The sequence below is a fragment of the Odocoileus virginianus genome, chromosome 14 (assembly GCF_023699985.2).
Source record: "Odocoileus virginianus isolate 20LAN1187 ecotype Illinois chromosome 14, Ovbor_1.2, whole genome shotgun sequence".
NCBI classification, from domain to species: domain Eukaryota; kingdom Metazoa; phylum Chordata; class Mammalia; order Artiodactyla; family Cervidae; genus Odocoileus; species Odocoileus virginianus.
In genome coordinates, this window is record NC_069687.1 from 64,154,945 (window position 1) to 64,181,777 (window position 26,833).

The 26,833-nt window shown below is 46.0% G+C and overlaps 1 pseudogene; it reads left to right on the top strand.

Moving 5' to 3' along the window:
• The first annotated feature begins 1,626 nt into the window (after window positions 1-1,626).
• Window positions 1,627-13,992, top strand: LOC110122704 (pyruvate dehydrogenase (acetyl-transferring) kinase isozyme 3, mitochondrial pseudogene; annotated as a pseudogene).
• The last annotated feature ends 12,841 nt before the right edge of the window (window positions 13,993-26,833 follow it).

A 26,833-nucleotide genomic window follows, 5' to 3' on the forward strand; every position in this document is an offset into this window, starting at 1 on the left:
CTCCCGGACTCTTAACCCTGCCAGAGCCGCGAGGAGCCGTCTCTTACTCTGTGCCTTTGGGTCATTCCTTCCAGGAAACGTTGGGGAGAAAACAAAGGATGCCCAGTCAATTTGCATTTTAGATAATAAATATATTTTTTTATCAGACAAAATGGTTGTTTATCTGAGATTCAAATGTAACTGAGCATCCTATTACTTGCTAACTCTGGTCACTCCATGTTCAGAGGGCTGTGCTCTGCTTCAGGTTGGTGGGAGGGGACTTCTGCGCCTTCTACTTCTGTGGCGAGAATGCCAACCTCGGGGCATTGGACTGATCACATTATTGAATGCAGAATACCAAAAGAGAAAATAGCAACTGCCACTTCTCAAAAACCTCTCTTTATGAAAAAGTTACCTGCTTGAATTGTTTTCAAAGCTGCCTCACCCACAGAGGTGCTGGGTGGTAGGTATGACCCCCATGGGCATTCCTCTTCTGCACCCATTTTTCATAACACAGAGAAGGCCTCTTTCATCCCCTCCCCCTGCTGAAACATCCCGGGGGCAGAGAACGCAAGAATCTTTTGGGAAGGGCCACTAGTCCTTTCCAGTGAGTCCCCATCACTCCAGAGCGAGTCAAGGAAGGAACTGAGCTGGAACAGAAATAATCTATGGGGTTGACTGTCTAGACAGGGCTCTGGCTGGGGAGGGGAGCAGGCAGAAGTGGGCTCTGGCCAGAGCTGAAACTCAAGGCATTGCCACCAGTCCTTCCCAAGCCGTCCTCAGACCGGGCTGTCTGAGCCCTGGCCAGGACTGGCCTGGGGCTGTTGCTTGCTCTCCTTTCAAAGGATTCGTGCTTCCACTGAAGGAAAAGCTTGAACTTTCACAGTTAGAAAGTTAACAAAAGGTAAGAAACATTGGATGCTTCCTCCTCTTTCTTACCTGTTTGTTTGGAGGAGGGCTGTGAGAGAAAATAAAGATTTTAGTTATAAAGCTTTGGCCTGCGATCAAGTTTAGAAAGAAAGGCATCTACTAATTGAAAACATTACTTTGGGGGCCTTTAAATCAGGGGAAACAGGTGCAGGTTTGTGGTTTTAGAGAGAGTATTTCTTTTGGAAAAAAATAAAGGAAAGTGCCCCAGATAGGGTCCCTCCAAGGCCAGCAGGCTTTTACTTTTCAGCCCTTAATTACCTAGAAGGTGAGTGAAAAGATTAACTGGAAAGTTAAAAGAAAAAATCAACTCTCAGCCTTGTAGGTAATACTCCAAACTCTTCTCTTTTTCTCTTTGGGGCTGAACATTTTGATAACACTCTCTTACAATACTGTACACTCTCGAATGGATTCCCACACCTCACCTACTTTTATTCTTAATCCTGTGATGAAAAACCTGGGCTTCCCTTCTCAGCAGAGCTGGGATTTGACCATTACAGTGACATATTTTACAGTGTTTCCTCTGGGTATGAAGGGGCAAACATTTCAAGGTCAGAAGTCTCAGGAGAAAACGGTGATGATTCTGTGCCTACTGTGTGTTGGCTGCTTAGTAATAAAAATATCATGTATCTCTGTATCCCCATGGTAAAAGAGGTTTCTTTTTGAAACCTCTTGGTGGTTGAGGAAATGGAGGCTTAGAGAGAAGTGACATGCCCCGAGATGGCCCAGCGAGGAAGCAGTAGAGTTGAACTTGAAAGCCAGGTCCGTCTGACTGTCTTGCTGTCTCTGTCACAGCGCATCACCTCCCACCTTCATAAGCATGGAGTGGCAAATCAAGCTAACACCTATGAACATACCCAGAAGTTTTGTCTTTGAAATAGCTCATAACATCTTCCTGCTTTAGAGAACTATTGAGCAGGTTTATTTGCAGTTAAGGGTATATGACTGTCATGTTTTTAGGAGAGAGGCTGCTGATCAAGAAAGGCGGTCCTAAAGAAACTAATGCCATGTATCAGTTATCTGCTGCCGCATAACAAATTACCCCCAAACTCAGTGTCTTAGAAGCACAGCATCTACTGCCTCATAGTTTCTACAGTTCAGGAGTCTGGGTGCAACTTAGCAGGGTCCTCTGGCTCGGGGTCCCTCACAGACTAGCAGTCAGGGTGTCAGCGATGACTGAAGTCATCAGAAGGAGTGGCTGGGAAACAGTCTCCTTCCAAGCTGACTGACATGGTTGTTGGCAGCTTTTAGTTCCCCAAGGGCTGTCAGTTTCTGTCTCACTGGCTGACAGCTGGAGGGGCCCTCCGTCTTTGTCACGGGGGCCCTCCTGCATGGATGCTTGCTTCATCGAAGTGTACAAAGGAAGAAGGCAGTAGGAGTGTGTTAGCAAGTTGGGAACCATAGTCTTTTATAACCTAGTCATGGGTGTGATGTCCCATCAGTTTTGCTGTAATCTTTGCAGTAAGTGCAAAGATTCACTAGGTTCAGCCCACAGTCAAGATTACATGGGGTGGAGGTGGGGGGTTTGAATACCAGGAGGTGCAGGATCACCAGAAGCCATGTCAGTAGCCACCTGTCACGCATCAGTAGAGTGGAGATGGTGGTCATGATAATAACAACGGTAGCTGCCATTTCGTGGCTGCTGCTGCTGTGCCAGCTCCTGGGCTAAATCCCTTCTGTGTGTTGTCTCATGTAATTGCCACACTGCTCTTTGAACTGGAGAACAGAATGGCAACCCACTCCAGTATTCTTGCCTGGACAGAGGAGCCTGGCGGTCTACAGTCCATAGGGTTGCAAAGAGTCAGATCCAACTGAAGCCACTTAGCATGCACGCATGCTCTTTGAACCAGGAAGATACAAGAACTTCCCTGAGATCCTGCAGCAAAGACACGAGAACTTGACTGGTGCTTTCCTCTCCTAATACCCTTCCTTTACATAATGCAGATCCTTGACCTGCACCCACTGAGCTTCTGGGGCCAAAACAAGCCCCTGTTGTGATAAGAATCAGGAAAACAAAGCTGAGCTCACTACTCATCAGAAAATTGCAAGGAAACACACCAGAAGCTATTTCTTACCCATCAGATTAGAAACAAAAATTAAAGTTGTTGAGAGTGTGGGGAATTCTCATGCACTGCTGAGAGACTATAAATTTGTACTGCCACTTTGGAGGGAAATTTGGCAGGATCTATTAAAATTTTAAAAGGACATAAAAATAAAAAATGTGCATAGCCTATGACCCCACAATTACACTTCTGAGTATCTACCCTGGAGAAATACTTGCACATGTGCATGAAGAGCCTTGGGCAAGAATTTTCATTTCAGTGTTGTTTCTAAGAAGTAAATAGTGACATTGGAAATGGTCTCAATGGTTTCAATGTCCATCAATTAAAAAAAATGGCTAAATAAATTGTGGAGCATCTGTACTGTGGAAAATTATGAAGCAGGTAAAGAGAATGAGGTAGGTCTATAAGTATGGCAAGGAAATATCTATAACGCATATTGTTGAATGAGAAAGGCAAGATATACAATGATACTGTCAATATGATTCCATGTATGTAACCCCAGCAATATTTTATTTATACACTATTAAGGGGCTTCCCAGGTGGCTCAGGAATAAAGAATCCATTTGCCAATGCAGGAGACGCAGGTTCAATCCCTTGGTCGTGAAGATCCCCTGGAGAAGGAAATGGCAACCTGCTCCAGTATCCTTGCCTGGGAAATCCCATGCACAGAGGAGCCTGGGAGGCTACAGTCCATGGGATTGCAAAAGAGTCGGACACAATTTAGGGACTAAACAACAACAACATACACACAATTACATACCCACATATATATATATTGAATATATACAAATACAAATATATTCAAATGCATGAGGATGGTCTGGCAGGGGGTTTACCAACCTGATAACAGGAGAGGAGGGGAGGGTAAGAGGCAAAAGTTGAGGGATGGTCAAAGGAGACTTTAATTTTGTATGTAATATTTTTGGTATTTTTTAAAAAGAAAAAGTTAAAGTGCCTTACTTATATCCGCTGAGCCTGTCTCTTTTAAAAATCATCCCTGGAATCCCCGTCCAACGATTTCTGTTACATTGTAGTGGTCAGAGCTGGGCCACATGGCCACCCTTAACTGCGAAAGAGATGGGAAAGGTGAATAGTTTTCAGCTGTGCCCCGAGGGGGACAGGAAGAGGAAGAGAGTTGTCAGCCCCTGTTGAGTGGCCAGTTAAAAATGTCTGCTGTAGCTCATCCTTTTAGTTACCCAACCTCCACACATACCTTTCTTTCTGGACATACACTCTATATTTTATCCAAAGTTCAAAGTCAATTACTGCATCCATCTCGAAGTCCAGGAATCCAAGTGATTATGTGCCTCCCACTCACCTGGTCCAGTTGTGAGAGGAGGCTGCCTCTTATCTCAGTTACATCTGAGGCAGGCATTGAGGTGGGTGTCTTTTCTGGGGGCTTCGCAGCTTTAGTGGCTTATTTCTTCTTGTGCGAGTTTGACTTCCAGAGATTATTTTTAGAGTTTAACAGTTCCAGGTTATCATAGGGCCAGGCTCAGATTCTTTTGAAAATATGCATCCCTCAAAAATGTCAGAAAGAAAAACACCAATCAATACAGTATACTAATGCATATATATGGAATTTAGAAAGATGGTAACAATGACCCTATATGCGAGACAGCAAAAGAGACACAGATGTAAAGAACAGTCTCTTGGACTCTGTGGGAGAAGGCGAGGGTGGAGTGATTTGAGAGAATAGCATTGAAACATGTATATTATCATATGTGAAATAGATCGCCAGTCCAGGTTTGATGCATGAGACAGGGTGCTCAGGGCTGGTGCACTGGGATGAGCCTGAGGGATGGGATGGGGAGGGAGGTGGGAGGGGGGTTCAGGATGGGGAACACATGTACACCCATGGGTGATTCATGTCAGCATATGGCAAAAACCACTACAATATTGTAAAGTAATTAGCCTCAATTAAAATAAGTTAATTAATTTAAAAAATGTGTTAGAAATCCAGTCTTTGATTTCAAGGACTTTTATGTGTAAGTAACCACAGCAAAGATTTCATCTAGATGTAGCATGTAAGCCTTAATAGTCCCATCTCTTACCCATTCTTTCTCTGTGTTCTGCCTAACCCTCTAGTCCTAAATTCATTGGGTGATTCTTCGGGGCTATTAAAAGTAGTAATCTTGGGACTTCTCTGGTGGTCCAGTGCTAAGACTCTGCTTCCAACCCAGGGGGCCCAGGATCATATCGCTGGTCAGGGAACTAGATCGCACATGCCACAACTAAGGGTTCACATGCCATAGCCAAAGGTCCCACACAAGGCAATGAACATCCCACAGTTTGCAACTAAGACCTGGTGCAGCCAAATAAATCAATATTAAAAATAGTAATCTTGGGTGGAGAGACAGCTCCTTTTGCTTGATCCTTGCGTGTTGGTCAGTGCTCCTCCTTCAAGGGCTTCCCAGGGGGCGCATGGTAAAGAATCTGCCTGCCAATGCAGGAGATACAAGAGACGCAGGCTCAACCTCTGGGTGGGAAAGATCCCCTCAAGTAGGAAATGGCAACCCACTCCAGTATTCTTGCCATGGACAGAGGAACCTGAAGGGATACAGTTCATGGGGCTGCAAAGAGTTGGGCACAGTTGAGCGAGTGCCCGCGCACACACACACGCACGCACGCACACCCCTCCTTTATTTGACAGAGAAGTGTTAAGGGGAGGGTCTAGACGGGAACCTGAAGGTGAACGTTGCTCAGTGTGTCTGACTCTTTGCGACCCTGTGGACTGTACAGTCCAGGGGATCCTCCAGGCCAGAGTACTGGAGTGGGCAGCCTTTCCCTTCTCCAGGGGATCTTCCCGACCCAGGGACTGCACCCAGGTGTCCCACGGTGCAGGCGGGTTCTTCACCAGCTGAGCCACCAGGGACGGTCTAGACAATTGCCTGAGACCCTGATCTAGTCTTCTGCGAACACTGCAGCTTCACTGTTGTTACTTGGGCTTTTTCCACTTAAAAAGCTTCAAATTATGGGATTCTTGGTCAGTTGAGATTTTGGGTCACAGTCAGACAGTGCCTCTCTCAGCAAAGCTGTATCCCTTCCACCTACTTGCAGACTGGCTCGCCCTTGTCTGAGATCATCTCTCTCTTTTAGGATTTTGTTAAAAATGGCAAGAGGCAGTCAGTATGGATGACTATTCTGGAATTTTCCTACTATTTCTTCTGTCTCTATAACCTCAATTGGCATGAAGTGTTATGGTAGAGCAGACAAGTTGACCAGATGTTAGCCACTCCATAAAAAGTCATCTGCTTCAGTCACTAACGATCAGGTCCTTCGTCTCCTGACTTTCACATTCTGTTACTGTCATTACCCCACTCCTGGTGACAATATTTAAAAAAATCAGGCAGCACTTTCAGATGTGTGCAGCAGAGATTGAATGCATCTTCTTAAGCAGAAAAGGAGATTAACTAAGGGATACTGGGAAATTTAGAATTGTTGCAAGGGGGAAGAATTGGGGTCAAGGCTAAGTTGCCAGGAATAATGTCCTCAAAGTTCTGGGGAATCGATATGATGAGAAAACTGTTGCCACTGGGATGACCAAGCGGTGAGTGCTATAGCATGCATTGCTGTCAGGATTTCAAATTCAGTGTAGCTAATGCTTCTACCAGTGCTGATGCTCTTACGGTGCCAGTAATGTGACTTTTCAACCATCAGGCAACCAGAGGCCTCTGCTGCTACCTTTACCAGAAAAGTGTATTTTGAACAACCTTCTCTGCCTAGGTTGGCTACTTTATATTCAAAATCTGCATAAGTACTTTTTATTGGTGGCACGGAGAATACAGGCCTGTGACTAGGTGCAAAGAGGCTAGAGAAGCAAGTTTTCTGAATTCTCCCATAGGAAGACTTCATAAGGATGAAGAGTCTAAAAACATATTGGGATATTGTGATTCATAATAAGAAATATGTTTTTAATCTTCCTCCCCATTTCTGGCACAGAGCTCCTAAAACCCTTGAAATTTCCTGAAGGAGAAACTGGAAAGGCGTCTTTTATTATGTTAATGAGTGACTTGTGGAAAGGCCCTAAAGGCAGTTTGATGCCTGAGTGGGAAGATCCCCCAGATGAGGAAATGGTAACCCACTCCAGTATTCTTGCCTGGAGAATTCAGTGGACAGAGGAGCCTGCAAGGCTACAGTCCATGGAGCCGGACATGACTGAGCACGTGGCATTTAGGTCAATAGGGATGGAGGCAGGTTGCCCAGGGGAACCAACCAGGAGATTAAAGGGTTAGAACTTTCCCATCCCCTGAACTCCAAAGAATAGAGGGGCTGAAGATTCAGTTCCATGACCAAATGGCCAATGATTTACAAACCTATATAATTTAATCAAATTCCTATATAATGAAGCCTCCATAAAAACTCTACAGGATGGTTTGGAGAGCTTCTAGGTTGGTAAATTTGTGGAGATGCTGGAAAAGTGATGCACTCAGGCTATGGAAGGACAGTGCCCGTCCCACATACACACTTTGTCCTATGCATTTCTTCCATCTGACTGTTAGTGAGTTGTATCCTTTAATAATAAACTGGTAAATGCAAGTGAATGTTCCTTTGAGTTTTGTGAACCACTCTAGCCAATCATTGGAACCTGAGGAGGGCATCATGGGAAACTCCGATTTACAGCCAGTTAATCAGAAACACAGTTAACAGCCTGGACTTGAAAATGGCATCAAAACTGGGGCCATTTTGTAGGACTGAGCCCTTCGTTTGTGGGATCTGATGCTCTCACCAGATTTATAGTGTCAGGATTGAATGTAGTTAATTGCTTGGTGGCATGGAAAAAAACATACATACATATCAAGGATGCTCACCAGCTACTGGGCCTCCAGACATGGCAACAGCATTTATTCATTCACAGATTCAGAATGGTTTCCCCAAAAGTTCCAGGGTCTTCCTTTATGGTGACCAGATGGCTGAGAAGCTCCAAAATCCCACTCTTCAAATTCAAGCCCAATGGGGAAAAGCAAGAATTTTTTTTTCTCACAACCTTTTGGGGTTCACTTTGATTGAACAGGCTAGGTCAAGTGCCCGTTTCTGAATTAGTTCCAATGGCCAAAAGCACAGCCTGCTTTGATGGGCCAGGAATGCATCATGTGCTCCATACCTGAAACAGAAATTCTCATCCAGACCTCACGATCTAAGGAAGGAGGTTATATATTTTCCCTCAGAATATTGGGTAATGGAGAATAGGTTCTTAAAAGCAAGCAAACCAAAGAGTTCCTATCTTCTATCCTATATAAAGGGAGGAGCATTTTGCACAAGTCATCTAACACTTCTGTACATCTTTTGTCTGTTTTGTTTACTTACATCAGTATAAAGTGATGGGTTCCTATCTTGTTCCATAGGTTATAATCTGTTACTATCATTATTTGTTTTGATGTTTGAATTGTCCCAGATTTGACCAGTAAGAACTCCTTTGAGCTACATTTTGTATCCTTTTGATGTGCTGCCGTCTTTCTCTGAGTATTCTCTCACTTTCACTGGTAAAAGATATTCCAGGCATGTCTCATACTTTCCCTGGCCCAGCCTTGGAATCAGTAATCATTGGGTCTGGGATTTGATTTTACCTTACTTTCAAGTAATGACAGCCTGTTTCTCTTTCATGGATACTGGCAGAGTACATGAGACGCCTGAGTCAGAGACAAAGGACTTTATTACTCATGACACAGGAAGTAACATGAGCATCAGCATAGTTGAATCCGTTTTCCTGCCCCCAAGTCCAACTGAAGCAACGTGAAATGGCCCAGATAGATGCATGACATTTGCATTACAGCTGAAGAACACTGAGCTTGGGAAATCCACTGCTTTTATAGCAAGTACTAAGCAAGACTTCTCTTCACCCTGGAGGTAGACATTATTCCTTCTGGAGATTGTTCACTGCAAACACAACTCTGAGATGGGCCTGGAAAGGAGTGGTCAGGTCAGATCCTTTCATTCTTAGCATAGCAAGTTAAGAATATCTAGCGATGCTCAGGCCTACAGCAAATTATGTCTTCGAACAGCCATTTCTGCACAGACCTTTTAATGGCAAGTGGTGTTTAGAAACCAAGATCTGCTTGTTGGGTGTGCTCATTGTCTTGAGCTATTTTTACTCTTAGGTGCTTTCAGAAGACAGAGTTGGGAATATATGTACATACATACACACATTTATGTTTAATTATCTATCTATCATCTACCTATCTAATCATCTGTCATCTATCTATCTACCTTTCTTTCTCCATAAGTTCACACTGATATCTCTAATCCAATACCACAGATTGATTCCAGATTTCTGCCTTTCCATATTTATGATGTTCTTCTCTAGTAATGAGAAATGTAAGATATTTCACTTTAGCTTATTTTCTTCATGCTCCTGCAGTGTTGTCACTGTCACTGCTACTCACACTCCAGTCCTGTGGGCGACCTCCTGATCGCTCTGGCTCTAACCTGGTGTGCTGGGGTGTATCTCCCCTCCCCTGCCCCTCTGGTCAGGCTCCGATGCCCCGTGCTGGCCCACTGCCCCGCCACTGCTTCTGAGGACATTCTTCTCCACTCAGCCAAGCTCTGAACCCCATGCCAGGCTGCTCCCACTTCTCACCTGCCTGGTGAGACAGCCTGTGCCAGGCCACCCTCCTACACGCTTCAACATGCTGGGCAGGCCCACTGCTGCCGCCACCACTCTGCATAGACACCTGTCACCTCACTCGGATTCTGGAATTCCCCACTCTCACCTTCTGAAGATGCCTACCTTGTTCAGCTGCAGCCAATGCCTTCTAGACAGAATTAATCAAGGACAGAGGAAAAAGGGAGAGGAACCAGTGGCCATTTTTAATGGCTGCAAAACACTATGTTTGTGGCTGTGATCTAGTGTGCTTGACCACCTCCCTGTAGTACTAAATAGAGGCTATTTGTACTTTTTTCTCGATGCCATTCCAGGAACTGAACTATGAACATAACTTTTTGTGCATCTTCTCTGCACCCCCCTGATGACTTTACTAGGACAGGTTCCTAGAAGGGGAATGGTTCCTGGGTCGTAGGGGAGGACTGTTTATGCAGCTCCTGGTCTTTATAGCATCGCTTCAGTGTTCATCTTACAATTCATACACTCGAATAAATAAGCAACCATGACTCTGTCCCAGAGACTGCCTAGGATTTTCTACAGATGATAGTTGTTTCACAGCTTGATGACATCACCTCCTTTTTTACCCTGAGATTGATGTGGGAAATTCTGTATAAATACTCTGCATCAACAAGGCATTGTGTCACCAGGCCTCTTAAAGATGGGCAGCTTGCTGCAATACAGCTGGCTTAGCCTGTGCAGGACAGGCGCCCATGATTTATAAGGTCCAAACATGAAGTCTTCAGGAAAGTTGGTGAAGTACTTTATAGGTCACCTGTATTTTTCCTACCATAGATGTTTTGACTCACGGGTTTCCTTTATGTCACTCTGTCCATAGTCTAGGTATTATTAAAATGGAATAAAGAGGTTACTGTACCAGAAACCGAGTAGCACACAGGAGGGGGTTTGTGATTCTAAATGAGAAAAGAAAGAAATAGCAGGTGAGAGAATGAATTGGGACAAACATTGGCAGCCAGGCAACCAAGCATTCGTTGCATGAGGGCCACTGGCCTAGCTTTGTGCTGGGAGCTGTTAGGAAGTTCACTTGTTCATTCACTCAATAAACACTGACCAGTCACTGACTCCATCCAGACCATGTCCTAGATTCTGGGGACATAAGAGAAAGGACATCGTTCCCACTCTAAAGGGACTTTCAGTCTAGAAAAGGAGAAGCCCAATCAATAACGTAATATCTGCTGGATCTTTTTCTTCTCATTTATTTTTTGTGGTTGATTTCTAGTTTCATGCCATTGTGATCAGAAAAAATGCTTGAAATTATTTCTATACTCTTAAATCGATTGAGACTTGCCTTGTGTCCTAGTATATGGTCCATTCTAGAGCTTGTTCCATGTGCACTTGTCTTCTGGAGCTTCTAATCCAGCTCGGGGAAGGTTCTGTGAAGGTTTTGAACAAAGTTCTTGAAATAGAAAAAAATGTATTGGTTAAGTGGCTGAGATGGGCAAAGTTTTCTCAGACAGAGGAATCTGCATTAACCAAAGCACATGATCCTGTCAGCTTGTCAGCAAAGATTCAGTGTGTATGTTCCACAGGTCCAGCACTGCCCTAGGAGCTAAGGGGAATAAGTTTATACTCCATATTTCAGCAGGGAAGGTTGTGAGAGGATCATCTGCATAAGAGTATTAAATGACTTCTGCGTGTAGGGTGAATTCCAAGTGTCTTCCCTGAGTATACAAGGCTTATCTGGGTAGCATTTGCTGTGTAACAAATAGCCACAAATTCTCAGTGGTATACCACAGTAAGCATTGATTGGTCTTGCTCATGCATCTGTGAGTTGGCTGGGATGTGGCAGATGTTGCCTGGGCCCAGCTGGGGTTGACTCCAGGCTGTGTGTTGAGTCCCAGGTCTGTTCCATATGTCTCTGCCTTCTTCGATCACCTATTGCTTAGAGCATATTCTTGATACGGTGACAGGCCAGGGTATAAGGGGAACAGTCCTAATCTTGGAAGCACACGTCTTGCCTTGGCCCTCTTCGTATCTGCTAGCATCCACAGGTCAAAGCGAGTCACATGGCTAAGCCCAAAGTGCAGGGACAGGAAAGCGCACTCTGAGGGCCATAGCAGAGGCAGGGTTTATGGTATACCCTCTGCAGCCTGGCCCTGCAGGCCTCCTCCTCCCGTCTCCCTCTCTGGCTCCTCTGCTGCAGCCACCCCGGACCTTCTGAGCCTCCTGGGCCTGCCTTGACTTTTCACCCGTGATACCTGTGCACGCACATTCTGTGAGCCTAGGATGCTCTTCCTTGCCTGTCCACCAGGTCAAGTCCACCTCTTCCTTTCTGAATAAGCAAGGCCTGGCTGTCAAGATCAAGGGTGTTCTTATTTTTCTTCCTTTTCCTCTCCATCCCTGTGAGTTGTAAGGACGCTTTGGGGCCTCACTTGGTGCCTGGTTCTCTCTCATGGTTTCTCTCTTTTTCTCCCTCCCTCCATCTTCCCCTCTCTTTCTTCTAGTTATTCTCAGTATACATTGATATGATGATTTTATTTTATCTGAAGATTTTTTGATGTGGAAATTTTTTGAGGTCTTCATTGAATTTGTTACAATATTGCTTCTGTTATATATATATATATATATATACACACACATATATATACATATATATATAAAACTAAATATATATATATATATATATTTAGTCCATGAGACTTGTGGGGTCTTAGCTCCCTGAGAAGGGATTGAAACCCTCACCCTCTGCATTGGAAGGCAAAGTCTTAATCACCGGACTGCCAGGGAAGTCCCCAGTATGATGACTTTAATATTAAGATTTGGAGTAGAGCAAGACACCTATCTTGTGGGCCAGGGTGGCTGGGTATGTTTCATCTGGTGACAGGGACAGTCTCTCAGGAAGTTACCTGCCCACCCTGCCACCCACCTCAGAGGTGGCATTAGGTGGGCTTGCTGCTCCGGGAGTCCTCATCCATCAGCTGTGGACTCTGAGGCCTTGGGTGGTGCTCTGGAGCCTGGCTGGGCTTCCAGGACAGGCTCGGCCTAGGGATGGTAAGAGGTTCACATCCTGCCGATCAGGAGGTTCCAGGAGATTTCTGCTGCTGGTGCTCCCGAGCTAGCATCCCCAAGGGAGAGACGATGTGTGTGAGAAAGCTTCATACATGTTCCTACGAAAGGCGCTTCCTGTGCGCCTGGCTAACACAGTGAGAGAAGTTAACCTTCTGCAGGAGGACTTGCTTAACCACCCTTCGGTGGGATTGGTTCAGAGCTGGTATATGCAGAGTTTTCTTGAACTTCTAGAATATGAAAATAAGAGTCCTGAAGATCCACAGGTCTTGGATAACTTTCTACAAGAAATAAACACAATGATGTGGCTCCTACAATGGCCCAAGGAGTGATTGAGTACAAGAAGTTTAGGCTTGATCCACTCATTAGCAGTAACACCCAGTATTTTCTGGACTGATTTTATACCAACCGCATCTCTTTCACATGCTAATTAACCAGCACACACTTCTGTTTGGTGGTGACACCAATCCTGCACATCTGAAACACATCGGAAATATTGATCCCACCTGCAGCGTCACTGACGTTGTGAAAGATGTGTGTGAAACTGCCAAGGCGCTTTGTGAACAGTATTATCTGGTACCTCCAGAGCTGGAAGTTGAAGAATTCAGTGCCAAAGCTCCAAACAAACCTATTCAGGTAGTTTATGTGCCCTCACACCTCTTTCTCATGCTCTTTGAGTTGTTCAAGAATTCAATGAGAGCAACAGTCAAACCCTATGAAGATAGAAATGAGGGTACCAACTGTTAAAACCCTGGTTACTCTGGTAAAGACTTATCCACTAAGATAAGTGACCTAGGTGGTGGGTTCTACTCCGAAAAATAGATCGCCTTTTTCACTACATGTATTCAACTACTCTGAGACCTAGCCTGGAGCTTACCCAAGCCACTCCATTGGCTGGATTTGGTTATGGCTTGCCAATTTCTCGTCTATATGCTAGATATTTTCAAGGAGACTAAAACTCTATTCTATGGAAGGCGTGGTTACTGATGCTGTCATTTATTTCAAGGCCCTTTCAAGTGAAGCACTTGAGAGACTTCCGGCTTTTAACGAGTCTGCATGGCGCCCTTAAAAGAGCACGGCTGAAACTGACGATTGGTGCAACCCCAGCCGTGAGCCCAGGGACGCTTCCAAATACAAGGCAAAACAGGACAAGATGAAGGCTGACAGAACTTTGTAAAGAACTGAATGCTTCAGTCCTCTCCGTGAAGAAAAGATGGTCTTCTGCAAGTCACCCAGAAACAGCTCCTTTCCTTCACCAACTCTGAATGTGGTGCTATAGATCATCCAGTGCTTGAATGCATATTTTTCTCCATATAAACTGGACCTTTTCCGCAGAAGTTTCCTGTAGCTACTTCATAGCTTCCACTAAAGTAGTAACTTGAGTCATTTTTCATAGCACATTGCTGCAGTTTGGTTGGCGCCTGTCATAAGGGGACACAGAGCCTTTTTAGCGCCCGCGCCCTCATACTTCCGTCTGCTTTATCATAGACTGTCTGCAGCCTCCCCAGATCTCTCACCTCCCTCCCCATTCCAGATACAGCCGATCTCTACTGCTGCTCTTTGTGACCAAATACCATGTTGGTCCCAAACCACCAACTAAGGCCTTGGGGCATCTGGAAGTTGAAGACGTCAACTGAGCACGTCTTGATATTCCGGTCCCAGGGCCCTTCCTCTCTCTTTTGCATCCCTCCTCACTCTCTGCTTTGGACTGTGGCCTTCTTCCATCAGACCGGTTTCTCATTGTGAGCTGTAGGTACTCTCATGTTAGATCTCCCTCTTAGGTGCATTGATTTCATTTTGAAATTCATTTGTATACGTCCATTCTGCTGATTAAAGCATTCCAAAAATTGACAACAACAACAAAAAGATTTGGAGTAGAGATCAGTGGCCTTACTTTGAGCTCAGGTTTTGTCTAGAGTGCTCTGCCGTTTATAAGAGTCATCTGAGATACTGTTTCTGAAATGTTCCTTGGTTTGTCTTCTGTTCTTGCTCCTTGGGTTTCCTTAGGGGGAGGGTGGTGATGGTGGTGGTAAAAGGAAGGATCCAGGCTTTCCTAGGGTCCCCCCTGGTGATACCATCAAATAGTTTCCAATTTACACCCTCTTCACGCCCCACCAACCTTAGAGCCAGGGGAGGTTGCCCAGAGTGCCTTTCAACAGTTTTTGGTGAATGAATGAGTGAGTGAGAGAATGGCTGGACGCATTTTCTTTAAGCAGCTTTCTGTCATTGTCAGGGCCTTGGTGGGGTCTACCAGCCAGGCTTCCAAAGTCAGGAGGTTGAAGGAGCAATGAGAAGACCCAGGCCTGCACATCTTAGTCAGCTTTTAAAGCTGCTTTCAGTAACAGTCACAGAATGCAGTTCTGAGGGGCAGGCATGTTTGTAAGCAGACCCAGCTTTGGAGTAGGAACTTAGCTTTAAGCATCCTATTTGGAGAGTCTGTAGAAAATTATGGAGCTCTGGGGAACCAGCCTGGGGCCACTCATAGTCCAGTTAGGGCCTCTAATTCCCTTTAGAAAGAGCTTTTTTTAAAAAAAATAGAGCTGGATACAGTTAACATGAGTGTTGAGCAGGTCAAGCATTTCCAGCCATTATGGATAGTAAATAGAGAGATTCTACAAATCCAACAGTCAAGCCAGTGCCCTAAGAGGCTGCATTTTTGTTGGTCCAAATTGTGGCTTGTTCTTGCAATTTAGTAGAGGAGAAAACTGAGACTGGGAGAGGTAAAGTGGTCTCCCCAAGGTTACACAGCTGGGGTATGGCAGAGGCAGGCACTCGGTCCTATTTGTGGCATGTGGGCTTTCCTCTTTGTGTGACTCGCAGGCTCAGTACTTGCCCCCGGGGATGTGGGATCTTAGTTCCCTAACCAGGGATCAGAGTATTAGAAGGTGGATTCTTAACCACTGGACCACAAGAAAGTTCAAGGAAACTGAACTTGTGAAGGCAGAGGTTGAAGGCTTTGACGTTTACATAGGATGTGGGGCAGGGTCAAAGACCAAGGTCAAGTCTGCAAATAATAACAGGTATTAGAAACTCATTTTAAGATGGTGCCAAGGTTATATGTGTGAGCTTAGAATAGAAGTGGGTGATCCAGAGCCTAGCTTGTTCAGCATTCTTCATCCCTAGGCTCCATGGACAAAAGTGCTCTTTGATAAAAAGTTTGGAAACCAGTGATTCCAGGGAGTTGTGTGACCACAGCCTTTTTCAGCTAAGACATTAGTCAATCAAGGAGCCGTGTTTCTGCTGGAGAAAGATGATCTTATCAGATTCACTCGTCTACCTTCAGGAGAATGGAGAGCAGTGGACGTGCTGGAAGAATCAGAACTGATGTCTGTCTGGGCTGCTGCTGTTGTGTTATGCTCAGTCAGGTCCAGCTCTTCATGACCCTCTGGACTGTAGCCCGCCAGGCTCCTCTGTCCATGGGATTTTCCAGGCAAGAATGTTGGAGAGGGTTGCCATTTCCTTCTCCAAGGGAATTTCCCAACCCAGGGATCAAACACACATCTCTTGTGTCTCCTGCATTGGCAAATGGATTCTTCACCATTATGCCACCTGGAAAGCCCATATCTGGGGTAGGCAAAGCTTTTGATGGTGTCCGGCACATTTGCTGCTGTTGGCGTCCCAGCTTTCACTCCCCTTTTATCTTGTTTTCGCCAGTTTTCAACTGGGTGCTGTCCACACGTATCTCTTATATCTCTTGTACTTCAAGGGAAAGCAGCCCTAGTCCTCACTCCCAGAGGTGGACCCTGGCATGTGCTCACAGCTCAGTACCCTGGACTTTGTGATTGGTGAGTGTCCCAGGGGAGCATTTGCTAGGGCCTTCTGAGAAGGAAGCTTCTCCCCCACTTTTTGTTTGTTCTTTCACAGAGGCTCCCTTGAAGGAGCTCTCTTTTTTCAGTGGACTAGGATGTCCTTGCCACCACTGCTAGCAGCCACCTTGTGGCCGAGAAGGGAGGAAACCTTGCGCGGAGGCAGCCTTGGGCAGAAGGCAGAGGGAAGAGATGGAAAGAAACAAGCTTCTTGGATTCACCACTGAGCTGCTAACTAAGTTTGCTGAAACTTATCCTGCCTCTAGACTTCTCAGTTTTAGGGGCCAATATGCTCCCTTAATTCATTAGTTTTGTGTTACTTGGGAATGAGCTGTTCCTAAGTGATTTAGAGAGCTACTGCTTCCACCATGTTCTTCTCCTTGGAAGCATTTCCAGACCATCTTGCAGCTGCAGCCTCTGAGTAACATCCCTGCAGTGGGCCCAGGGGAACACATGGGGGAGGTCACGGCCCCCTGCGTGGCTGCCAAGGGCCAGCCTCTCCACCTTCCTCTGTCACGCTCTCCTGCCACGGCCCATGTGTCAGACTCACACACAAGCACGGGTGATGGCAGAATCTCAGAAACTGGGGTGGGAGAAGACACCTTCTCACATTTTTCTTTTGAATAAAATATTGTCTTGGGTTCTTTTCTTGAGACTTCTCTACCCGTTCTGGATGAGGTCAGCCATAAGACAGAAGCCCCGGGGGCTGTAAGAATTAAATATCCAGCTGAAGCTCAGCCTGGTCCTCTCCAGCTCTGACAAGCTCTGATCCCATGAAAGCCGATCCAGTTATGGTAAAGGAATTCCAAGACAATCCGCTGAGCTCCAGGCACCTCACGGCTAAATGCTCCTCTGATCCATCAGAGAAGTCCATTAGGATTCCTACTTTACAGATGTGGGAACTGAGGCTCTTATAGCTTAAGACCACACAGAGACTGAGCTAGGATTTGAATTTGGCTCCTTCTGACACCAAAGTCTCCGTACTTTCCATTATACCACATGGTGTTCCCTTGCTTTGGGGCATTTTACTCCGTAAAGGCGGTCACCCTACTTTGGAAAAGGTCGGATGAAGTGACACACTGCTGCCCAGTGGGAATTTTTTTTGGAGCAGTTCTTCCAGGTTTTTTTTTTTTTCTTCTTTTCATGAACTCACTCAGTTCAGCCAAGGGTGCTTCAAGAGACCAATTTTCAGCCTCTGTCCCCACTGAAACCTGGAAGAACATGGACCAGCGCCACTAGCCTTGCTGGATAACTTTGGAAGCGGCAGAGCCCCGTTGGAGTTGGCCTGTCTCGAGCTTAACGTGTACAAGTGGAGGGATGTTTGTTGTTTCCGTGGCCGCCGAGCAGAACCCACGGAGAGAGTGCGGAGCGCTTGGGGGCCGAGCAGCCTGAGAGGACAGGGCGTGTGCACACCACAAACCAGCTTCAAAAATATCCACCACTCGGGAAAATCCCCAACCTGCCTTCATAAGCTCTCATGATTTATATATATATATATATCTCCCTGAGGAAACCCTCTGTCCTGCAAGACAGTCTGAATTTTTATTGAGTGTTCCCTGTGTTTCCAGGAGAAAACATTTTGAAGAGCATAGGTAACTAAAAGAATTTGGAGAAGAAGAGGTGGCCTTACTTTGACCTTGAACTTTGTCTAGCATGCTCTGCATTTCGTAGAGATACCTGGGATGCTGTTTCTCAAATGATTCCTCTGTTTCTCATCTGCTTTTGCTCCTTGGGTTCCCTCTGGGGGAGGGTGGTGGTAGTAAAGGCAGGATCCAAGCATTTTGGGGGCCCATTGGGGACACCATCAAAAATTCCCAATTCACCCCATCTCAACCTCAGGCCCAGGGCAGGTCGCCCAGAGTAGTTGTCAACGAGTTTTTGGTGGACGAATGAATAAATAAATGAATGAGTGGATGGCTGGATGCATTTCCTTGATGCATCTTTCTGCTCAATGTCAGGGGCTCGGGTGAGCTTTGCAGCCATTCTTTATTTTGGATGGGATGATCCCTTATATAGTGTATCTACTCTTGCCTGCTTTAAGCCACAAGACTTAACAAGTTCAATGATGTAGAGGGTCTCTGAATTTTTGCAAGTTTTCTTTCCCACAGTCTGGAGTTATAGGTCCTGTCAAGGCCTCCAACATACGTGTCGCTTTTTGCTCGTCCAGTTTGATTAACACGATGTCACTGATATAATGATATCTGCCGTGTCCATCATTGGTAAGTGGGATGCTCTGCAGAGTCTCCAGGTCCCTTTGGACTGTTTTATGAAAAAGGATGAGAGAGTAAACATGGTCCTAGAGTAAGACTGTAAATTTCTACTGTTGACTGTTCCATGGGAATGCAGTCTGCTTTTGATACTCTTTCTGATAGGGAGGGAAGAGAATCCATTTACTGGAGCTGGGTTGTGTACTATGAATCGGAACTGTGGTAGTCGTCTCTAGCAAAGATACCATACCTGGGCCAGCAGCTGTGGTAGCTACTACTTGATTGAGTTTGGTCCAATGTCATCCTCCAGAGTCTGTCTGGTTTCTGTAGGAGTGGAGTCAGATTGGTAAATTAAATGGAGGCATTTTGGGGATCACCACACCTGCTCTTTTAGGTCGTTAAGGGTGTCTCCTGAAAGACTCTGCTTGAGATGTAATATTGTTTGTGATTTAATATCTTGGCAAAGGGATGGGGGCAATTTTGGAGGATTTCTCCTCTAGGATGGCTCCACACATCAAGGAATCAATGTGGATATTCACCTAACTGCAATGAGTATCCATTCCACTTAACACTTGAGGACCAGGAAGATGACCACTAGGTGGGTTCACTGTCAACCTGACCTGGACCGGGCCTCCTCTGGTGACCTGGCTCCCTCTGCCCCCCACTCTCACTGGGGACTGTGATGCGGCTGCAGCTCCAATCTGGTGTCTCACAGTCTTTGAAATGTCTGGATATTTTACCGAGTTAATGGCTGCAGTTCCCTCTGGGGAAAGGTTGGGGGATTCATTACTTCTGTGCTTGCTGCCATGTGCCTGGGTCCTTCCTCCTGGGGATGAGGACTCTCCTTTAGTTGACAGCTTTCAGGTCTGAATACTGGGCAGTAGCTTGTGACTTTTTATTGATGTAGCTTCCCTTGGTTTCCTGATCAATCATCCTTAATTTCTTTTAAGTATACAGGGATCCATCTCTTTTGCCCCTGGGGCACTGGATTCTATTTTCTATTTGCCTGAGATCTCGGGGGCCGGCCCCCTTGGCTGCCACCACATCCTGCCACTCATCACTATGTTGCTCCAACCTGGCTTCGGCGGGTGCAGCACCACAACTTGGCCTTGATTAATTTGTAAACCACTTACTCTCACGAAGCCCTGCAACAGCATCTCCTCCCATCAGCCCTGGCCCTGGGGAGAATAGCCACCCTGAACTTCAATGATACTGTTCTCCACTGTAATCACCAGTGCATTACTTCTTGCATCAGTAGATTTATCCTCTAGGCTCACCTGCAGAAGAGGTTGGAGAACACATCCAGCCCATGTTTCCAAGTCCTTTGATCCCTTTTCCCATCATCTATGATGGCAGTTCTAGCATTTCTGCTTTACTAAGAGTCAGCCATTCTAAAAGCAGTTGAGCAGCATGTTTAGTGCTTTCTCCTGGGATCCTTGCCAGGGTGTTAAATCCTGTATATTAAGGGCATGTGACCATATTGATAAACTCTCCCCTTTTCAATTGTATCCTGTCCCCTTCATCAGGTGTGTGATCCCTTCTTGCCCATGTTGGCTCCTTCAGAGTACAGTCCCTTTATACCCTTAGTAGGCACCTGTAGAGAGAGGGAAGCAGGACTGGATAGATGAAAAGATGAACTTTAATGTATGTGCAAAAGAGGATTCAGCTGATCCCTCTGGGGACTCTGAAGCTGAGATGGCCCTTCAGAGGCATCCTGAATTGAGGCATGGGTTGTTGGGCCTTGGCAGCCCTGAATCTACCAACCATTTAATGTGGGCTTCTGTGCAGAGCGTGTGTAACTGGATGAGACAGTCTCCTTTAGCTGAATGTGGTAAAGAAAAACATTATTCTGAGATTTTTTTATAAGGCAAAGAAGATTTTCAAGACTATTGCAATAGGAGAGAGATCAGGCTTAGCTCTGAATATAAGAACAAATGAGGGTTTATAGCCCAGGAGAAGGTAAGGAGGTTAGTGGGTGGAAAGTGACCAAGAGGAGACATCAAGGGTGAGAAGATTCTTGCTAAACTGGCCTAGAAAGATTCTTGCTAAAGCAGACTTACATACACCAAAGTGAGGGATGAGGAATTTGAGTAGATATCAAGGGTGATCAGGTATTGAGTGCCAGGTTGGGGGAGCAGATTCTTGCTAACTGATTTAGCAGGATTATTGCTAAGACTAGACTCGGTATGGATGTACATGGAGGCCCAAAGCTTAGGTCTAGTCTAGAGGGGGGTTTAGGGGAGCTAACTGAATTTTGGTCAAAAAGAGTCTTTGTCAAGGGAAACTCCCAGGGTGTTCTCAGTTGTGAGCCATCAGCAAGTATAGGAGTGAGTGCCTTAGTGCTGCAGACGACATCAAATCTACCAATGTCTGATGCTGAGGTTCTCCTTGCCTGTTGACTGATTGTCAAGAAACATGCAGGGAGGCTGACCTGTTTTGAGGACAAGTGTCATTTTCGGGGCTTCACTTTTCCTTAATAAGTGCTACCTGAGTAGATCCAAGCAGAGGACTGTTAGGCTGAAGGGAGAGGAAATGGGGTTATTGGAATGATTGGAGCCAGACTAGAAACTTATTTACTTAAGCCAACTTCCTTTTACACTACTTGGGCTATTCAAGTTAATGAATAAATTGAGTTGATTGATGTCTGAGCCTCTCCCCTGACTGGGCAGCCAAGATAATTGACCATCTGGAACAGGTCATGCCAGTGGAGGGCGTCTCTTGCCCAGTGCTCTGATGCAAAGAGCCAGAGGGGACAAATACGTCTGGGAGAGGATTGAGGGTCAGGTAGAGGGGTACAAGTGGATCCCAAAGGGTCATTAAAGCAAATGGAACCTAATTTTTCTCTGGGGCTTTCCAGTTTCATGGTGCAAATGCATTCAATTTTCATAGACTTTTATTACAATCACACAGTGTAGGACATTGGGCTCCTCAATGTCTCCCTGCTTATTTCTGGGAATCCCCTGGGGTGTCTTGTGTGACCACACAAGCAGTTCTTTTAGATGATTCTTTTGATCCTTTAGTAATATTTGTTGTCCCAAAATCCTACTCGAGCAGGTGCATGGCCAGCATCAGTGCCACTGATGACCTCTGTGTGCTCAAGATGTTTGCATGATGACCTAGCATCTTGTGAGCTCCCATAGCCAAAGACCTTCAAGGGGCCAATCCAGTCAATGTTCCTTGGGGGTTCACTCTGTGTTTGGGCCAGGATGCATTCCAGGCAGAGTGCAGAGGGTATGTTCTGAGAAAAAAAGATTTCTCACTGTTTTGAGAGGGTCATAGGGAGCCAGGCTCTCTTCCTCTCCCAGCAAACCTCGTGAGGATGTGATAGCTTTGCCTGCTGCTGACAGTCTTCTCATAGACACAGGAGAGCCAGCCTGGGGATGAAGTTGACAATGTGGATGGTAGATGAAAAGACTGAAAGACCCCAAGTTCTTGATGATATGTTGAGTCACTGAATCAAGTGAACTTGAAATACCCACCCCACACCCTCCACAACACTTGCGCTTATTTGTTCTTATTATTTGGTTGTTGAGTCTGAGTCTTTGCAACCTCATGGACTGCAGCTTGCCAGGCTCCTCTGTCCTTCACTATCTCCTGGATTTGCTCAAACTCACATCCACTGAGTTGGTGATGCTATCTAACCATCTCATTCTATGTCGTTTCCTTCTCCTTCTGCTTTAATCTTTCCCAGCATCAGGGTCTTTTCCAATGAGTTGGTTCTTCACATCAGGTGGCCAAAGTATTGGAGCCATCTCAGATTTAGCATCAGTCCTTCCGGTGAATACTCGGAGTTGATTTCCTTTCGAATTGACTGGTTGGATCACCTTGCAGTCCCGGGGGCTCTCGAGTCTTCTCCAGCACCACAATTCGAAAGCATCAATTCTTCGGTGCTCAGCCTTCTTTATGGTCCAATTCACATCCATACATAACGACTGGAAAAACCACAGCCTTGACTGTAGAGACCTTGGATGTCTCTGCTTTTTAGTACACTGTCTAGGTTTGTCAGAACTTACCTTCCAAGGAGCAAGCTCTTATATGAACTGATAAAATGAATATCTCAAGCTGATTTGAGTTGGGTTTTCTTTTATTTGCTCTCTGAAGCATTTGACATATACACCTAGCTCTTTCTGGCTTCTGTCTTTAGCTTCTCTCTTGAAAGGAAACAGATGCAAACCCCTGAGCCTTGATTCTTTGTTGTTTACAAAAACCTCTCTCTTGCAGCTATTGACCCAGTTGATCCTGTGGTCATACTAGCACACTCAGTCCCAGCTCAGTCTCCCAACTGGGACTCCCCAAATAAGGAGAACCTAGGGCAGAAAGTGGGAGCCAGATATGGCACCAATGACTGGAAAGTCCAGGGGGTGGAGAACAGGTGTTCAAAACAAAAAATTCTAGAATCAGACCTTGGTTTCAAATCCCAACTTCACCACTGTGAGACCATGGGAAAAGGCATTTCATTTCTCTGTGCCTCAATTTTAAATTGAGTTTGATCATAGCAGTTATCTTGAAATTTGGTGAGGATTATGTAGGATAATGTATACAAAGTGCTTAGAACAGGGCTTGGTGTATGGTCAGTGCTTAATACACCTTACCCATCATTGGCTATTCTAATGGGTAAGCTGGTGTGATCTGGGTGTGCAGCAAGCAAGGAAGATGTATAATATGCCCCAGGCAGCTGGGATAAGTATCTGGGTGGAGTCTGCTTAAAAGGCCAGAGAAGGAATGGACAGTTGGGTTCCTCTTCAGTGAAATTCTTTGCTGGCTTCATCTTACTTCACACATGAAATCCAAACAGCTCAGTGGTGGTGATGGGTGGGGCAGGAGGAGAGGGTAAGTTGTTGGTTGGCATTTCTAAGAATATACTCTTCATTCTTCTGTGTGAGGAATTATTCTGGATTTGAGTGTTCTGAGGGCTTCAGAAGGTGGCTCACCACAGCTTTAAATTTTTTCCTTTCATCTTCACTGGCCCCTGTTGCATCTTTATTGGGATTATAAATTCTTTTTTCCCCATTTCTTTTAAAAATCACTGTTTATTTGTAGAGCCACTAGTTCTAAAACTTGTGCAATATCTTAAATGTCATTTTTGCCCTGGTCTGCTCATAATGCATGAGCTAGTGCCTTACATAATGAACTTTGAAAGTAATGATTCCCATCAAGCATTTAGCATGGGCAGTCCTTACATAACGTGGAAAGCATACAACTCCCATCATCACGCTGATCTAGTCTTTTACAGTTGAGAAGGTAGGGGCCACTGACAGATCTTGCCAACAGGACTGATTAATTCAAATAGTTCAAATGAGTCTGCCAAGGGCCTTAAGGTGACCTGATAGAACTGAGTCTGCTGGTCAGTGTGGTGAATTAACGAGCCAGATTCAGTCCTCAACTGGGTCATCTCACTGAGACAACCGTCTTTGTTTATTTTCTCTTTCCACCGTATTGGCCAATGGAGTTGGATTAATTGGCCTGTTGTTTTGGCATCGGGTACAGACACAGTTACAGTCAGATCATGGGCCAATTCAGTGGGGAAAACATCTGTCAAGCTTGTTGTTCCTGTAGCTGATCTGGAAGCCCTGTGGAGACACGACTGTAGTGAAGATCAGATGAGAAATGTACGCCCGAGGAACGGTGGTTAGATGCACTGCTCCCCTTTTACACACTGTGTCATGTCTGTGGCCTGACACCCACTCTTCCTGCGTGACGCCGCAATTTTGCTAATCCGTTCCTGATGACTGACTGGTTGGTTACACGGTTGATAGGAGAGGCCTTGCTGAGGGTTGGGAAGGGCTCTAGACTCAGAGGGATGTCGGCTTGTACCTTGGCTCCTCTGCTCATTACTTGTGTGACCTTTGCAGCCAGTTTCCCTTCTAAGCCTCAGTCGCCGCATCTGTAAGTTGGGAGCAACAGCTTCCCTGGAGGTCATTGTCACGAGGTGTGAGGACCACCTAACCCTCCTGGTTTGCCCATGGTTGAAGGAGTTCCTGAGATGTAGGGCTTTTAGTTTTTTTATTAAAAGAAAAATGTTGGCGTGTGCTGGGTCTTCGTTGCTTTGTGGGGGCTTCCTCTAGCTGCTATGAGCAGGGGCCGCTTTTTGCTGCAGTGTGTTGCCTTCTTACTGCAGAGACCTGTCTTGTTGCAGAGCATGGGCTCTAGGTGCGCGGGCTTCAGTAGTTGCAGCTCATGGGCTCCGGAGGATGGGCTCAGTAGCTGTGGCCCATGGACTTAGTTGCTCTGTGGCATGTGGGATCTTCCTGGACCAGGGATCGAACCTGTGTTCCCTGCACTGGCAGGCAGATTCTTGACTACTGGATCACTAGGGAAGTACCAGACTTTCACTTTGAAACCTGGGACATTCTTGGCAAAACCATGAGCTGGTCACCTAGGCGGTGAGGACTAAATGGGACAGGGCCTGCAGGTATTTAAGACATGTGAAAAATATTCCCTAAAGGCTGAATATATTATTTTATATTGAATTTTTGACCAAGTACCTGTTGACTGGGGCTAGTAAAAAAGAGGTGTTCCTTTCTCCAAGACACCACGAGTTCCCCTAGCATAGGACAGGCCACTCTCCTCTCCCACATGTGGCACGTTTCCCTCAATTCTTCATCCACGTGAGATGGAGTTGACAGGCACATCAGTCAATCAAACAAACAGTCAATCAAAGAAGGGTCTGACTTCTCATCATGGTCCAGAACCCACTGGCCTTAGAGCCGGAAGTCTGCATTCCGTGTCTTGCCCCGTTACCGGTTAGTTATGCGTCCTGGACAGCAGGACTCTCCTTCTGTGAGTCTGTTTCTTAAAGGGAGAGAATGATACAGCTGCCTCCCAGGGCTCTCATGACCCTTGTATGAAATCATGCATGTGGAACGGCTTTCTGAGCTGCAAGTTGTTGCTCAGATATGAGGGGTTTTATGAGGGCCTAATTCGGCAGCATTCACTTAGCCTCAAGAAAGAAGTAGCAACAGTCTTGGATTTGGCACTTCAGGCCCCAAATTCAACAGTTCGCCACACTTCCACTGGTTGTCCTCAGGGCACTGGGCCCCAGCTACATGATCAATGAACTAGTTTTGCCCTCAGGGAGCTCAAGTTCTATAAATTGGTAAGTTCAAGGTCATGTGTTGAATTAGAAGAGGAGCTGGGTCTGGGGTTTGCAGGAAACCCAAAGAGATGGAACTCTGGTCTGGGTCCAACAGAGCCCCTTTAGAGAGGCCGACAGCCTGGCCTGAGAGGTCAGAGAAGGACAAGATGATGGAACTCAGGGGTGAAGGAAGTGGGTTCCAGGCGGAGGGAAGAGCTGGAGCCAGTGCGGGGGTAAGGAGCTGCAGAGCATGCGCAGGGAACTCTGAGCGTTTCTGTCATGGGATGTCCCTTCTGAAATAAGAGCGCGACAGAAACCAAGGGGGATGGGGCCCAGCCGGGGTAGACCCTCCTGTTAGTGTTGGTGTGAACTCTTCGTTGTAAGAGGCAAGAAAGAGGGTTAGTTGAAGGATTCTGGGGACTTGAGGGAAGAGGTCAAGGAAAATCAGACTCGACAATCCCCGGGCTCATCACGCTCTCCCTACCTCAGTTATATGCTTCCCCACCACCGGGAGCCAACATAAAAAGGAACATGGTCAGCAGCAGCCCGGAGTCACATTCTTCCAAGTCCTTCCCCCGAATCTAAGACTCTTCCCTCCCACTCCCAGTGGAGAAGTCCCAGGAGGGGGCTCTGGCTGGCTGTGCTCCGGCCACGTGCTCTGCTCTGGGCCGGCACTGAAGCCAAGCCCACAGGACGCTGGGACTGCGCGTGCAGTCGTGTGCTCACCTTTAGTGTTCACTCTGCTCCAGATGGAAACAGGACAAGGAGGTGTTGAGCAAGCGATGGTAAAAAATGCAATTCATCGCTGTTATTTGCGGATTTCATATTTACAAATTTACTTACTCAAAATTTATTTGCAACCTCAAAATTAATACTCAGTGTGCTTCTGTGACATTTATGGACATGTAGAGAGCAATGACGGGGAAGGCAATGGCATCCCACTCCAGTGTTCTTGCCTGGAAAATCCCATGGACAGAGGAGCCTGGTGGGCTGCAGTCCATGGGGTTGCTAAGAGTAGGACATGACTGAGCGGCTTCACTTTCACTTTTCACTTTCACGCATTGGAGAAGGAAATGGCAGCCCACTCCAGTGTTCTTGCCTGGAGAATCCCAGGGACGGGGAAAGCCTGGTGGGCTGCCATCTATGGGGTT